Source organism: Corythoichthys intestinalis, chromosome 11 (genome assembly GCF_030265065.1).
Source record: "Corythoichthys intestinalis isolate RoL2023-P3 chromosome 11, ASM3026506v1, whole genome shotgun sequence".
NCBI classification, from domain to species: domain Eukaryota; kingdom Metazoa; phylum Chordata; class Actinopteri; order Syngnathiformes; family Syngnathidae; genus Corythoichthys; species Corythoichthys intestinalis.
Window position 1 is genome coordinate 32,644,790 of NC_080405.1, and position 14,852 is coordinate 32,659,641.

The 14,852-nt window shown below is 37.8% G+C and overlaps 1 protein-coding gene across 1 annotated transcript in view; it reads left to right on the top strand.

Annotated features, from left to right (window-relative positions):
- Positions 1 to 14,852, top strand: part of tenm1 (teneurin transmembrane protein 1) — a 348,630-nt gene that overhangs the window by 254,765 nt on the left and 79,013 nt on the right. The window lies entirely within an intron of this gene.

Genomic DNA, 14,852 nt, shown 5'->3' on the forward strand with positions numbered 1-14,852 from the left:
ATTTGAATTTTACGTTTTTGAAAATAGACCCCCTACAGAGCAGTCTCGCATCCTGTTTCCCAACAACTGATAGTGAATTCTACGGTTGGGTGATATGGATTTACGAAATTTTTCTGATTTTATCCCCCCTACTTTTTTTACCTATCCAGTGCCATTGACGTCCAGTCATGTGACACTTTTCATCCTTCCAATAAGTCAGGGAGAACGATAGAGTGATTAATAATGAACAGTGTTTTGACGTATTGTACTGTAATTCTCTTGACTAAACGTTACACAAGTATGAATGTGGTAGCTTAAGTTTTGACAACAACACAAAATCTTGTACAGTAATGATTATTTTCATTGCTTGTTTAATGGAAGTTTGAATGGATGTTCTCATGCGTATAGTATAATAATTACTGGTTTAAAGATCATACTGTGTGCTGCCAAAAGCATCAAATTGCATCCATAGCAATCTGCCCTGTTGACTTGGCGCTGAAATGGATTAAGGCATTCATCCTGGGGCTGCACATAATTCACATACTAACACCAGTAAATACCTTTATTATAAGAATTATTTCTCTCAGGAAAAGGCTATACACATTTGATTGATGGGTCGGTGTTATTTGTGTATGGGATTGCCAAGAAAGGTCATGTAATTTGAATCAGGAAGAAGACAATCAATTGTTGCGACGATAATTTTATTGCTAAAATTACTTAAAGCTCTTTTCCTGACACTCTTTTTTTCAACTTTTAAATAATTTTTGTATTTGATTGTGTGGACATGGTCCAATTCAGTATATTTGTTTTTCCACTAATGTAACAATTAGCATAGGTTGCTTCTCTGAATCCTATTTGTTTCGTAACATGTTTTACCACTACAGCATACTTGTGTGATATATATATATAAAGTATATGAAGCAGTGTGATTAGACCATTGCCTGTGCCACTTTCGTAGCATATCAGCTTGGCTATAACTACTTTTCCCTCGCATAACCAGTTCGAACATGCACATCACCAACATTGTTATTTGAATTATTTTTATCTTTATAAATTGATCCCTATTTTTCTAAAGGCAAAATACTCCACATGCAATGGCAAGTACATCCTTCCTGTTTTATAGAAAAGCTTTTACTAGTTTTTTTTCTTCCCCACAATTATACAAGCTTGACATTTCAATTCAAGCTTTAATTTAATTTCTGCTCATTTAGCATTTTTTTTTTTTAGTAAAATAAGAGCATCAGCAGAACAAAGATTAACCCGTGGGCTAATGTGTGCTCTTTTATTGAGGAATGGGCATTGACATCTTGCCATGTACATTTTAATGCCGATATATGTCCCGCAAATAGGACTACATATGTAAACATGATGTAACAAAAACAAACAACAGAAAGACAGACAGGTTATTACATTATAAAACATGAAAAGAAACAGAAACTTGGTTGGTATTTATTGGGATTACCAAAGGCATGGGGCCTATAAAAGTACAACTCTTGCCTTATTTTGACTGTATAAAGTTAACTACAACAATTTCAATTATCACTAAATGTCATATGTAATATGCAAGAGATGAATTAGTCCCAGTGGTTTAATGAAATATATTGTTCACTCACTCACAATTCCAATCTGTCCCACATACATGATTTATGTAGTTCGCAACTGTTTACAATAACACTAAAAAACATTATGGACTGCTGTGAAATTTTACTCTCGGTTAGAGATACATGCATATGACAGCACAGACCTGCTTCCTACGTCTTTTTTTTTTTTTTTTTCAACATTTTCAAAGATTGCTTTCTGAGGCAACAGAGAGAAAAAAACGACAACATTTCACTTTGACTGGTTTTATTTGTAATTAAAATTCAATTTGTGACACTTCAGCTGGCGCGAGGCCGTATTTTGGCTTAGGGGTAAAAATGAGTCTGAAAACGTTATTTAGATTCATCATCATCATCATCAAAGCCTAATAATTTAGCTCGTTACCTTTTCACTTGGGCCAGGCTGAATGACCTAAGTGATGAAATTACAGAAAATATTCCTCAAGTGATGTGCTTGATTAGACTGAATAAATTTTTAAATGGTCTACTTATGAGTACAGTGCCTAGCAAAAATATTCGGCCCCCTTGAACTTTGCAACCTTTCGCCACATTTCAGGCTTCAAACATAAAGATATAAAATTTAAATTTTTTGTCAAGAATCAACAACAAGTGGGACACAATCGTGAAGTGGAACAAAATTTATTGGATAATTTAAACTTTTTTAACAAATAAAAACTGAAAAGTGGGGCGTGCAATATTATTCGGCCCCCTTGCGTTAATACTTTGTAGCGCCACCTTTTGCTCCAATTACAGCTGCAAGTCGCTTGGGGTATGTTTCTATCAGTTTTGCACATCGAGAGACTGACATTCTTGCCCATTCTTCCTTGCAAAACAGCTCGAGCTCAGTTAGGTTGGATGGAGAGTGTTTGTGAACAGCAGTCTTCAGCTCTTTCCACAGATTCTCCATTGGATTCAGGTCTGGACTTTGACTTGGCCATTCTAACACCTGGATACGTTTATGTTTGAACCACTCCATTGTAGATTTGGCTTTATGTTTTGGATCATTGTCCTGTTGGAAGATAAATCTCCGTCCCAGTCTCAGGTCTTGTGCAGATACCAACAGGTTTTCTTCCAGAATGTTCCTGTATTTGGCTGCTTCCATCTTCCCGTCAATTTTAACCATCTTCCCTGTCCCTGCTGAAGAAAAGCAGGCCCAAACCATGATGCTGCCACCACCATGTTTGACAGTGGGGATGGTGTGTTCAGGGTGATGAGCTGTGTTGCTTTTACGCCAAACATATCGTTTTGCATTGTGGCCAAAAAGTTCAATTTTGGTTTCATCTGACCAGAGCACCTTCTTCCACATGTTTGGTGTGTCTCCCAGGTGGCTTGTGGCAAACTTTAAACGAGACTTTTTATGGATATCTTTGAGAAATGGCTTTCTTCTTGCCACTCTTCCATAAAGGCCAGATTTGTGCAGTGTACGACTGATTGTTGTCCTATGGACAGACTCTCCCACCTCAGCTGTAGATCTCTGCAGTTCATCCAGAGTGATCATGGGCCTCTTGGCTGCATCTCTGATCAGTTTTCTCCTTGTTTGAGAAGAAAGTTTGGAAGGACGGCCGGGTCTTGGTAGATTTGCAGTGGTCTGATGCTCTTTCCATTTCAATATGATGGCTTGCACAGTGCTCCTTGAGATGTTTAAAGCTTGGGAAATCTTTTTGTATCCAAATCCGGCTTTAAACTTCTCCACAACAGTATCTCGGACCTGCCTGGTGTGTTCCTTGGTTTTCATAATGCTCTCTGCACTTTAAACAGAACCCTGAGACTATCACAGAGCAGATGCATTTATACGGAGACTTGATTACACACAGGTGGATTCTATTCATCATCATCGGTCATTTAGGACAACATTGGATCATTCAGAGATCCTCACTGAACTTCTGGAGTGAGTTTGCTGCACTGAAAGTAAAGGGGCCGAATAATATTGCACGCCCCACTTTTCAGTTTTTTATTTGTTAAAAAAGTTTAAATTATCCAATAAATATTGTTCCACTTCACGATTGTTTCCCACTTGTTGTTGATTCTTGACAAAAAAATTAAATTTCATATCTTTATGTTTGAAGCCTGAAATGTGGCGAAAGGTTGCAAGATTCAAGGGGGCCGAATACTTTTGCAAGGCACTGTATATTGGCGTACCAGTATTTTTGTTTTCTCATTTTTCCCTTCGAAGGCAAGGTATGAAAGGACCGAGGAAACACAATCATCATCAAGTCGTTATCCAGCAACTATCATACTAGAGGATGACCAACTTGGTCAATAGGACTTGTAATTTTTAAGAGAGTATAAACTGATAGGATGAAACAATAATGGCAATCACAGTTCTAAGTGCCCTGTACTTCAAACCTCACAGATTCTCAAAGCGAATTGATTTGATGGTAAATCTTTATGTTTTAGATCTGCAGATATTTGAGAGGGTACAAGATGTGCAGATAAAAAAAATGAAGCAGATCTCCTATGAAATTGACAGCTGATCTGAAGTGTATAATGCTCATTATATGTGCTGGCTGCAGAACATTCTGTTTTCATTTCTTTATGCAGCAATAGAAAATTGCCTCCCTAGGCTCCTTCGGTTCCCTCATGGTCAGGTATTTTATACTCTTTGACTCGTTGCGCTTCACGGAGTCTTGTGTGGCCATTGCGCTCTGACTAACCAGCTTAGAAAGGCTCTGGAGGTTTCTGCCCGAAGCCTCCCAGTACCTAGTCATCCATCAGCCACAGCCCACGCTCACGCTCCCCTTTTCCTACAGCCTTAAACCAATGGTAATAAGTGATAGACTTCACAGAGAAATAGCTGTCTGTTTCTTTTCCTTTTTTTTTTTTTTTTTTTTTTTTTGAAGATGGCTCTTTGTGACACTCAGACATTGATCTTGTCGTGTGTCCTCTTGTGTGCTTTTCTCCAAATGAGCGCCTTCCTCTCATTTTCTGCGCTTTCAAACCTTTTCCACGTGCCGTTAGTGGATCATCCATGTGCCTCAGTGTTGACATAGCTGCAGTAGGATTGCTGTTGCACGTGTGACAACATTGCAAACACTTGTTACGGTAATCCATAATTTAGTTTAAGACAACAAGGCTGCAGCCCGATTGAGCACACTGCTGTTGGGTAAAGTTATAGCAACAAATGCCCAGATTATCTTGTGCCCTTCAAACACAAGAATGTGCAATCTGGAGCATTGTTTAGAGTTGGCTCCACATGTGCCTTTGCTGTCAATTAGCTCAGCAAATAAAAGGCCTTGCTCCATTTAAGATGGATCCCATGTCTGACATGAAAGAGTGAAAATTCCCTTGAGATGCAACAGCCTTGGCCCACATTGATGCACTCTTTTAGTTCACAACACAAGAGGGTGATTCATTTGTAGTGATTAAGAGCTGTCTGCATGTAAAATTAACCACATCTGTGTTTGATATGGAGACCAGTGATTCTAAACCTGTTTACATATTTGCTTCCAGTGAGTATGATGCAGGACATTTTCTAATTTCCCTTAATTGAAAATGATTTGTTTAATTAACCTCACAAGTAATGTTTAGTAAGAGATTGAACATTTATATAAACAATACACGGTATTGCAAAAGCCAGATACAGTAATTACCATAATTTCTGGACTATAGAGCGCACCTAACTATAAGCCACCACCCACCAATTTTGACATGAAAACAGCATTTGTTCATAGATAAGCCGCACTGGAAAATAAGCCCCAGCTGTCTTCGCTGTATTATGGGATATTTGCATCAAAAGATATTAACTGGTAACACTTTATATGCCAGCGGCATCATAAGACCGAATGAACCACCATAGGGCTTTGAACCAATTGGCTTCAAAGCTTCATTGCTTCAAGAAGCTTCATTTGGCAGTCACTGCTTCCTTGGGGAAGACAGTCAACCTCTACTGCCACCTGCTGTCAACACTGTTGTCGTCCAACGTGCCTCCTAGCATGCATTGCAGCGCTACAAATGTAAATAACAATCAAAATTCTTTCTTCAGTCACTCTTCCAGTTGTTTCATTAATTGCTAGTTAGGGTATTTGGTAACATTTTATTTGACAGTTGCGCCATAAGACTGTCATTAGACCATCACAATTATGACATGACACTGTCATGAGCAATAATGGATGCTTATAACAGATGTCATTTAGTGTTATCTGGCAAATTGTCACAGTTTTGAATGGATGTAAAAGATCCAAGCTGGACATGAATGGAGTTTGCGACATAATTTGCCGGATGATACTTAATGACATTTGTCATAAGCATTCAGTAATGCCCATGATAGTGTCATAATCATGCCATAATTATGATGGTCTTATGGCAATTTTATGAGGCCACTGTCAAATAAAGTGTTCCCTATTAACCCAAATAAATCAACAAACAAGCCACACGGGACTATAAGAAGCAGGATTCAAAATGACGGAAAATAGTAACAGTTTATAGTACGAAAATTACGGTAATCTATCTCTTTTATATTTGTTTGTGTGGTGTAGTGAGGTTTTTTTTTTTTTTTTTTAGGTTTAGGGTTTATTATAAACCTTGTCTTTATAATGCAACAAGTTCCAGCATATATCAATGGCATGAAAGATACAACAACAGCTGCAATAAACACAATGGACCGTGACATGCTGAGGCATGTTTGGGCTTGATATTGTCCGTGCTGCCAGTGGTGGCCACATTTGACTGATTAAATAAATAAATAAATAAATAAATAAAACCTGAAGTTACAGTATGTTCAAGCTAGAGGGTTATTTATGTTTTTGTTTTTTTGTTTTTTTCGAAATATATCATATCCTGTGATGATTTTAATTTTTTTTTAAATCACTCTTTATGTCTCTGTGTGGCAAAATTTAGGAAACCCTGAAGTAGATAGTCTGGGTAAACTTGAGATAATTTGTGTTTCATTTTGTTTTCACAGCATTCATTTTATCATTATTACGTTCACAACTTGCTGGGTACTTTCTGTTCTAGCAAGAGCCACGAAGGCATAGCAAGAGACTTGACTTCAACCCAAGAGCCAAGCCCTCTTGTCTGGTTTCGCTGACCTCTGTACTGCATAAATATTCCTCTAAATGAATTGACAAATAAGGCAGGCAGCAAGTATGTGTGCGGTATCTGCGTGAAAGTGCAAATGCAGTGTCAGTCGCCCCCATTGACCCACAGGGGGCAGACTAATGCCCTTATCAGAGTCTGACATGCTGCCTCCACATTCTCCCTCTTGTCACATTGACCCTTTTCTCCTGCGTTGCATTATTTGTGTCTTCTTTCTTTGAATCCTTGCCTTCCTTTAAACAGACAAACATACACACACACTAGTTCTCATCTTTCTCACATCTGCAGCTTCTAGCCTCACCACTAGAGTAATGATACTGAATATGTTCCGATTATTAGCAACAGAATGAAAGTCTAAAAACGAAGAAGTTATAAAATAAGTCCAGGCATCGATAAATATGCTTCAAAAGGCACAGGTTCTGTCAACCACCAACTGCAGACAGGCTTCATACTGTTGTTCAGTATCTACCTTGTCTGGGGGTTGAGATACTGTAAGCAGCTTAGCACAATGAAATAACCTCACACATTGAATAATCTGAATCAGGATCAAACAGCGGAAGCCTCTTGCAAGTGTGTGCATGACTATCAAATGCCAGGGCTGTGGGTACACACGCGATTTGAGATATTCATAAAGGTTTCTTTTTGCAATAGCAAAACAAATCATTTCAACATTACATTGTCCACATGTGCCCCTTACCAAAATGTATTTGCGGGTCATTGCAGAGAAGCTACAACATTCCCTATGGCCATGTTGACTCTATAGCAGCTGCTCGCTATTATAATGTGCTTATGCTTATAGCATTGTTATTCTACTGCTGGCTCTCATAGGGTTTAGTGCAGTGATTGTCTCAACTGCCAGGGAAAGATAGAGCAAGTGGATGAGTGGTTTCGATTAATAGAGTGAAAGGGAAGAGAAAAGGAGATTAAATGCAATCAAGAATAAAAAATAATGTGAAGTCTACGGTGAATAAAAAAAAACTCAGTGAAGTAGATAAAGTGAGAGAGGTCATTGGTTCATACCCAAATTGTGCAGCAAGAAGCAGCCCCACATCTCATCTGCATATTAAACTGGCCCTGTGGCAGCCTTCATTGGTTCAACTAGCATTGTTCCTTCGAAAAGAACACTGCCTTGCAAAACAAGTGCCTCTGATCAGCCTAACTCTATTTTTTTGGCTCCAAGATTGTCTTTGTGCTGGCGCGCAGTTTTTAACAGCCTCCTCTTGTATTTCATTTCACATTGACCGAGCTTTTGCCATTGCCCACAGGCATTCTTGCATTAATGATGCATTCATGAATTAATCACACAGTTAAAGAAAACAGCAGCATACCTTTTGATAATAACGATATACCATCAGGTCAAACTAGTTAGTTTTCCACTTGATAATCATATAAAAAGGATGTTGTTTGGTGGTACAGACATGCAAAATTTGCACAATAGGTAGTACTGTATTGCCAAGGATTTTCCAGTTCCAAATTCAGGGGGCCAAGCAAACAATGTCCAGCAAAACCCACTGCACACATTGAGGACCTGTCAAGCCAGTGTGCAATTTCTGCATGACAGGAAAAAAAATGCAGGGATGTGGTCCATATTGTGTTTGTATATTTATTCCTGAATATGTCTCAGCCAGAGAGTGTGCTATGTCTGATGTGAGAGTTTCTGACAGAAGTGGCAGAATATTAAAGTGATTCGCCCACTCTTCCCCAAAAACACACACGGTGTACGCCTTTTAAGTGTAGCGCATTGTGATCCCTGAGCAAAAAAGTTTCTGTGAATAATCCATGCACTCTCACTTTAGAGAACATGGTCTCAATGAGAATTCCCAAACGACCTTGAGCGGACATCAAGTTAGCCCTAAGGGAGTCAAGTAGGTCTTTTAATACATCATGCAGGTCATTCGTCTGTCACTGAATTTGAATGGTGTTCAGGCAAGTAGAAAATGAGACATGTATGAACCGTGATCATTTCATCACACTTAAAAAGACAACAGATAGCTCTAATGGTGAATAAACCTGCATGACTGAACCTTTCCCATACTGCATACACTAATGTATGTAAGATTTTTTTCGGAGGATTTTTTAATGTATGCCGGTGTTGTTTTCGTCAACGATGACGATAATGAAAATATTTCATCGGCTAACAATTTTTTTCGTGACGATGACGAGCTAAATCTTGGAAGATTAAGACCATAGGCGGAGTTTGACTTTTAGGGCAGGGGGGGCACAACATGTTGATGACCCCGAAACGCAGTGTCAGCAATAAAATTAACTCACAAGAATATTTATAATTATCAGTTGAAAATGAGCATTTTTTTGTTTCCTTTCATTCTTGAGGGGAATTCTAAATCAGGCTGCTTAGCCTATACTTTTCGCCAAGATCATCATCCATTAAATATGGTACTCCCGCCGGCGTCATGCCAATGTAGTTAGCCCAGTCAAAAATTGTATCCCCTGGGCGTAGCCACTGGGCTGCCCTGATTAGCTTGATTTCCGTGTTTTGGTTATGTAGTTATCTATGAGGTTTTAAAACATGGCCCATCCATCAAAAAAAAAAAATCTGTTGTATAACATAACATAACATAACATAACATAACATAACATAACATAACATAACATATGATAACATAACATAACATAAGCACTGAACGTAAAAAAGGCAATGTTTCACTGTTTTACTCATAGGATGTCCTATAATTGTTATTACTGTAATTCAAGTCCCGTATGGAGTTTCCCCAGTTTAATAAACATCGATGTCCAAAATATATAACTGTGGTTCTTTTCTGGCTTCTATTAATTGTTATCTCATGAATTAAAAGTCGACATAACTCATAACTACTGTGTGTGTGTACGCTTCCATGGCCAGGGGACACAATTTTTGACATGGATAACTATTTTGGCAAGACACCAGTGGTGACACTTTTGTAAAATTAGCGTCCTAAGTGCGGCAAAATTAAACTACGTTCACCATTTTGATGGTGGTCTCTAGCGTTTCATGGTCCACATTTTCAATACTTGGTTCTTGCTCAGTAGTTGTTGTCGCTTTTGAAAGCTTAGGTTTGAAAAAATTACTTATATCTATCTTGCCTCTTCGGTCCTCGAGTGGTTTTGGCTAAGCAAAGCAAATGACTGTAAGGTGCTAGTCACATGATCTGTTCGAAAAATAATTTTGACCCATTATAAAAATATCTTTTTTTGTTCATTTCATTCAATATTTTGTTGTTTGTTTTATTGCTTTACAACTTTTATTGACAATATTAGACTAGAAAATTCTTAATTTTAAAATCATGTATAGGAAAGTCAATTTCATGCAATGACACGGCCTGGCCCCCTGGCTCCCCCTTAAACTATGCTTATGACTAAAACATAACAGGAAGAATGGCTGGAGAGAATATGCCATGTTGCATTAGCCTTCAAAGGACTGTGTTTAGTGATCATCACACACTAAATGGAACTTGTAGCGTTGGCATAGTGTTCGCATTAGCATTAGCATTTAACATGGTGAGCGTTATCTGATTGGACGACTTTTTTTTTGTCATACAGTTCGTGGCATCCAGGCGGGTTTAATTAATTGAAAATGATGTACTTTTTCGTGCTGAGTGTGTATTAACATTAGAGCTGGGAATCTTTGGGCACCTAACGATTCGATTACGATTACGATTCAGAGGCTATTATTATTATAATATACTTATTGATGCACCTCCTCCCTTTTTTTAAAAACATTTTTTAAATTTTTTTTTTTTTTTTAAATGCTTTGTACATTAGTTCCAAAATTGTTCAAAAATACTCTCAGGCTAAACCAAACTACTATTTCAGTAGCAAGTTAACATATAGGAGTAAAAAAATATACAAAAATAACAGTAAATAAAAACCTCCAATCCCCATTCTGTATCAGCAGCTTTAAACTACATTCAATTAATTTAATGTTGTAAATCAACCGTTAAAGTTGTTAAAATTGCTCCCGTTATTCCATAATTTCCCTTTTGTCTACTTTCGACATGTGAAAGTTTTAAAACTATTTTAAAGATAGATTTAAGTCAATATTTTACCGATTTAGGAGTATTTTAGATAAAAAATTAATTAGGTTTACTTGGAAGGTTAGCTACAACAGCCTTGCAGGGAAGTGTACTGCTTTAAGATGGCGGCCGTTTACTAACGCTCGCATCTAGCTTTTTGCAGGTGTGCTGCTAACGCTACCGAATCTCTATTGCATCTAGTCCTATATAACTGATATCTACCGTAACATTATGTGGATGTACTTTGTAGCAGCTTTTCGGCAGTGGTCAGGTATGTTGTTGTGTTTTTTTTTTATCTCGTGGCATGAGTTGAGCTAGAGCCGTGAGTTGAGCATTGGCATTACCCGTGGGGCCGGGTAATGAGAAGCATGATGTTTAGCTACCGTTGCTCCGTTCCTCATTGTCCCGAAGACCGCGCGGCGAGCTGAGTGTCTTGTACTTCCGCTTTACTTGGCATATTTCAATAATCGGAATTTGGATGTTTGTGAATCGTTCTCGAATCTTCCTCGGCCGAATCGCGAATAATCTAAGAATCGGAAATTTTGCACACCTCTAATTAACATCACAAAGATTTCGTCCTTGGAAACGCTAAAACTATATGCTCGTCTATGTTCTTTTGAAATTGTTGGAAACCTTTATTTATTTTTTGATTCTACTAAAACTTTTGAATTCTAGAGATGAAAACATTTTGAGTAATTTTCGACAAAAAAATAGACAAAATTTGTCCGAGTTTCTGTTGCCTAAAACTAGACGAATACGAACAAATTTTGAAATCACTAATATATGACTAAGACCAATAAGTATTTTCTTTCAAAAGACTAAGACTGAGGTGAAAATAAAAGGGCTGGCCAAAAACAACACTGATGCATACATACTTTTAGTTGAATGGACTGAATTAGTTTCAACGACTTGAGATTTGGTGGTTTACATACCTGATAAAGTGGGAATGGTTGCTTTTCCCTATTATGTACAATGTATACAAAATGGATAGCTGGTGAGGGTTAAAATAGGCTTAATTTTATAAATTAAAGTTGCCCATTCATGTTTTTACTCCATAATAATTATTTTTTTTATATACCCTGTGATGTACATTATGAATATGAATGTCTTTCTTTTTTAAGCTGTTCTAGTTTATCTATTTCAATTTACCTTGCAAACTGCTAGAGTCGTTACAGAGTCAATCATCACGAAATGGACCAGAGCACGAAATATTCCATGTACTAAAATATTTAGGGATCCCTCCAATTCATACACTTGACTCAGTTTGGCAAACTTGTACATGAATGCAGCGGTGAGTCGCGTTTCTCTCTCCTATGGAGAGTGGGCGTGTGGCAGCACAGAGTGGGCAGATACTTGCATAATCGGGTGACAATGTGATGTCAAACATTTCTAATCAGTTCGTTCCTAAAGCGAATGCAATTAATTGACAAACTGCAAAGATGATGAACTTCAACCAGGTCACACAACTCATTTTAACCCATCTTTTGCATTAAGCAGTGGGGGGGGGGAGATTGGATTTTCACAAAAGGTCACCTTTGGAGAGCTCCATACAAGCTGATAGCTACTTTTTCACAAGAGCAAGGAAGTGAGAGATTACCAAAGCACACTGTGTGTCTAATGAAGCCCATAGTCAATAAGAGATGGCTTTAGGCCAGCAGCTGAGTCAGTTGAACGAAGGTGTTACGATAGTGCCACTCTGAGTGCTTCCACTTTTCGTGACTGACAGCTTCCAGCTTTTAGTTCCCTGGGCTCGACTCGACTCCTCCCACTGATAGGACACTGAGTTAGTTAGAGAAGTGTTGTTAAAGGGATGTCAGTGTGACAATGTCAGCATGATCATGGGGAATGTGACACATGTGTCCCTTTAACTATTTGAGATGGCCATTTCTGGCAGCTGGCCTGTCAACCTCCACTGGGAGCCTGGCAAGCTGACAGGAGGAGGGGAGCTTTGCCAATGTGGCGGGAAATAAATTACATTTTCTGCAGGTGGGTGCCCGACACAACCTCCCTTGCTCGCACACACACAGTCGACGGGTGATGTTGTGATTAAGGCGATAGTGAACTTGTGCCCATACAGGTTGAAAGCTATCTTGATTCCTTAAACACACTGACAGAACGATGAATAAGTAGTCTGATGGTGGCAGACAAGGTATCCTTGGAAGTTCAATTTCACCTGTGTAAGCCGGGGGAGGGCGGTGGTAAATGTAACTTTGTATTGAGGTCAAATGTTGTGACAGGAAGGGGTTGAAAGAGACAGTAAATGTCACTTGGGTGCCATTATCACTCATAGAACCTACAGCTTTCTCTAAAGGAGCACCTTTACTGTCAAATCCTCGCTACAAACTTAGCTCCTCTAGTTGCTTCTGACTTAATAGAAACACTTTTTCTTCAGGAAAAAAAAAGCTATTTTTAATCAGCAGGCACTTTTATTCAACCATTTCACTTATGAAAACATTGTTTCCCACAAATCTGATAATTTCCTTCCCTCTACTATTGCAGAGCATCTCTTGTTGTGATGGTGTGTTTGGTAAAGAGCCTCTTTTGTAAGACCTCCCTGTGTTTGTTTGATGTTCCAAACAGTGTGCCATAATCTGCAGACACTCTGCACAGATCCAACCCCCTCAGCTTTTCATGAAGCATTCTATAGTCCAAAGCATTTCAATTGCTTTTATAATTGAGTTTGTCTGCTGCCTTTGTGATTGCTGAATCTCTTTTTTATTATGAAAGAAGGAAATTACTGCCAAGGCGTATGTTTCACACACAAATCCACCCACCGCAACACACACACACACGCAAAAAAAATGTTTATTTGGGTGCAAAAAAATAGCATGCAATTATTTTCAAAGCCATTTGTCGCGTCTCCATATATAATACAGTATGTCTTTAATAACCAGTAATTAGAAAATAGCAATTTTGAATAATTGATTAATCCAGGTTAATATATTGACAAATGCCTGGGGACTGATAATTAGATGAGATACAGTGCATGATCCAGAGTTAATTACAAAGACAGTGTCTGTTCTGAGAAGCTTGCATAAATACTTAATGAGAAGAAGCATGAATAATGATTGCTCTCTGAAGACCCACCAAAGATAAACAACTACCCATTTGGTTAACTTCTATTGATTTGTGAGGAAAAAAGATGACTCCAAATATTTAGCGCTATTAGTAACAAGATTTGCTTTACAGTGTTGTTGTTGTTGTTCATTAATGTGTAAGTAGTAGTTGTTCACTATGTAATGAATCAATTATTGTTATTACTACTTAATTAAATGATTAATTCTACAAAGTACATGTTATACTGTATGAGTTACCTTTACACACATGACAGGTATTGGTGCATCGCTTTGGGTTAAAGTAGCTTAACAATGACTGCTTGGTCAGCAACTGCGGTACCATGTCCAAAGCCTTTCACTTACCGTTTTGGCTAATACTCAGCTCACCGACGGTCTCGTTAGATACTTCAAAATATGATGACTCAAGTTGCAGACAATTAACTCAAGTACTGTACAAGTCTAAAAGTATTTGGTGAAAAGAATACTCACGTAATTAGTAAGTATTTATAATCATTTATTTGTGAAATAATGTAATGAGTAGAGTAGTCTGAAATGATACTTGAGTAAGAGTAGCATTACTTTAAACAAGATTACTAAAATCACAAGTCAAAGTAGTCAAAAAAAAGAAAAATGTATTAACTTGTGTGTGATTTAATTTTAAAAGGCTAATAAGTAGAGATGTCCCGATCGATCGGGTCCGATCACGTCATTTTCAAAGTATCGGAATTGGCAAAAAATATCGGCCATGCCTTTTTTTTAAATATATATATATATATATATATATATATATATATATATATATATATATATATATATATTTTTTTTTTTTTTAATTAAATTGTTTTCTAATTGTATTTAACGTTACAGACATAATATGTTACACTCATCCAGAGTCTTTAGTTTAGGCATAAAGTAGGGTTATCAATTTTATCCCGATAACGGCGGCAATTAATTAATTAAAAAATGTGTCACGTGATATATTAATGTTTGCGCTGGACGACCCTCTCACTCATTGTCGTGCTCAATCTGTAATGATGCCGTTTTACCTATATAGAGAGATAAAAGGCAGCGCAAAATGAGTAGAGTGAATTTTGGCAGCCTTCGGAGCCATATGTTAATTGACTAAAGCCTTGCAATCCCTCTCCCTAAGATTAGAAATATCATGGGAAGCAATG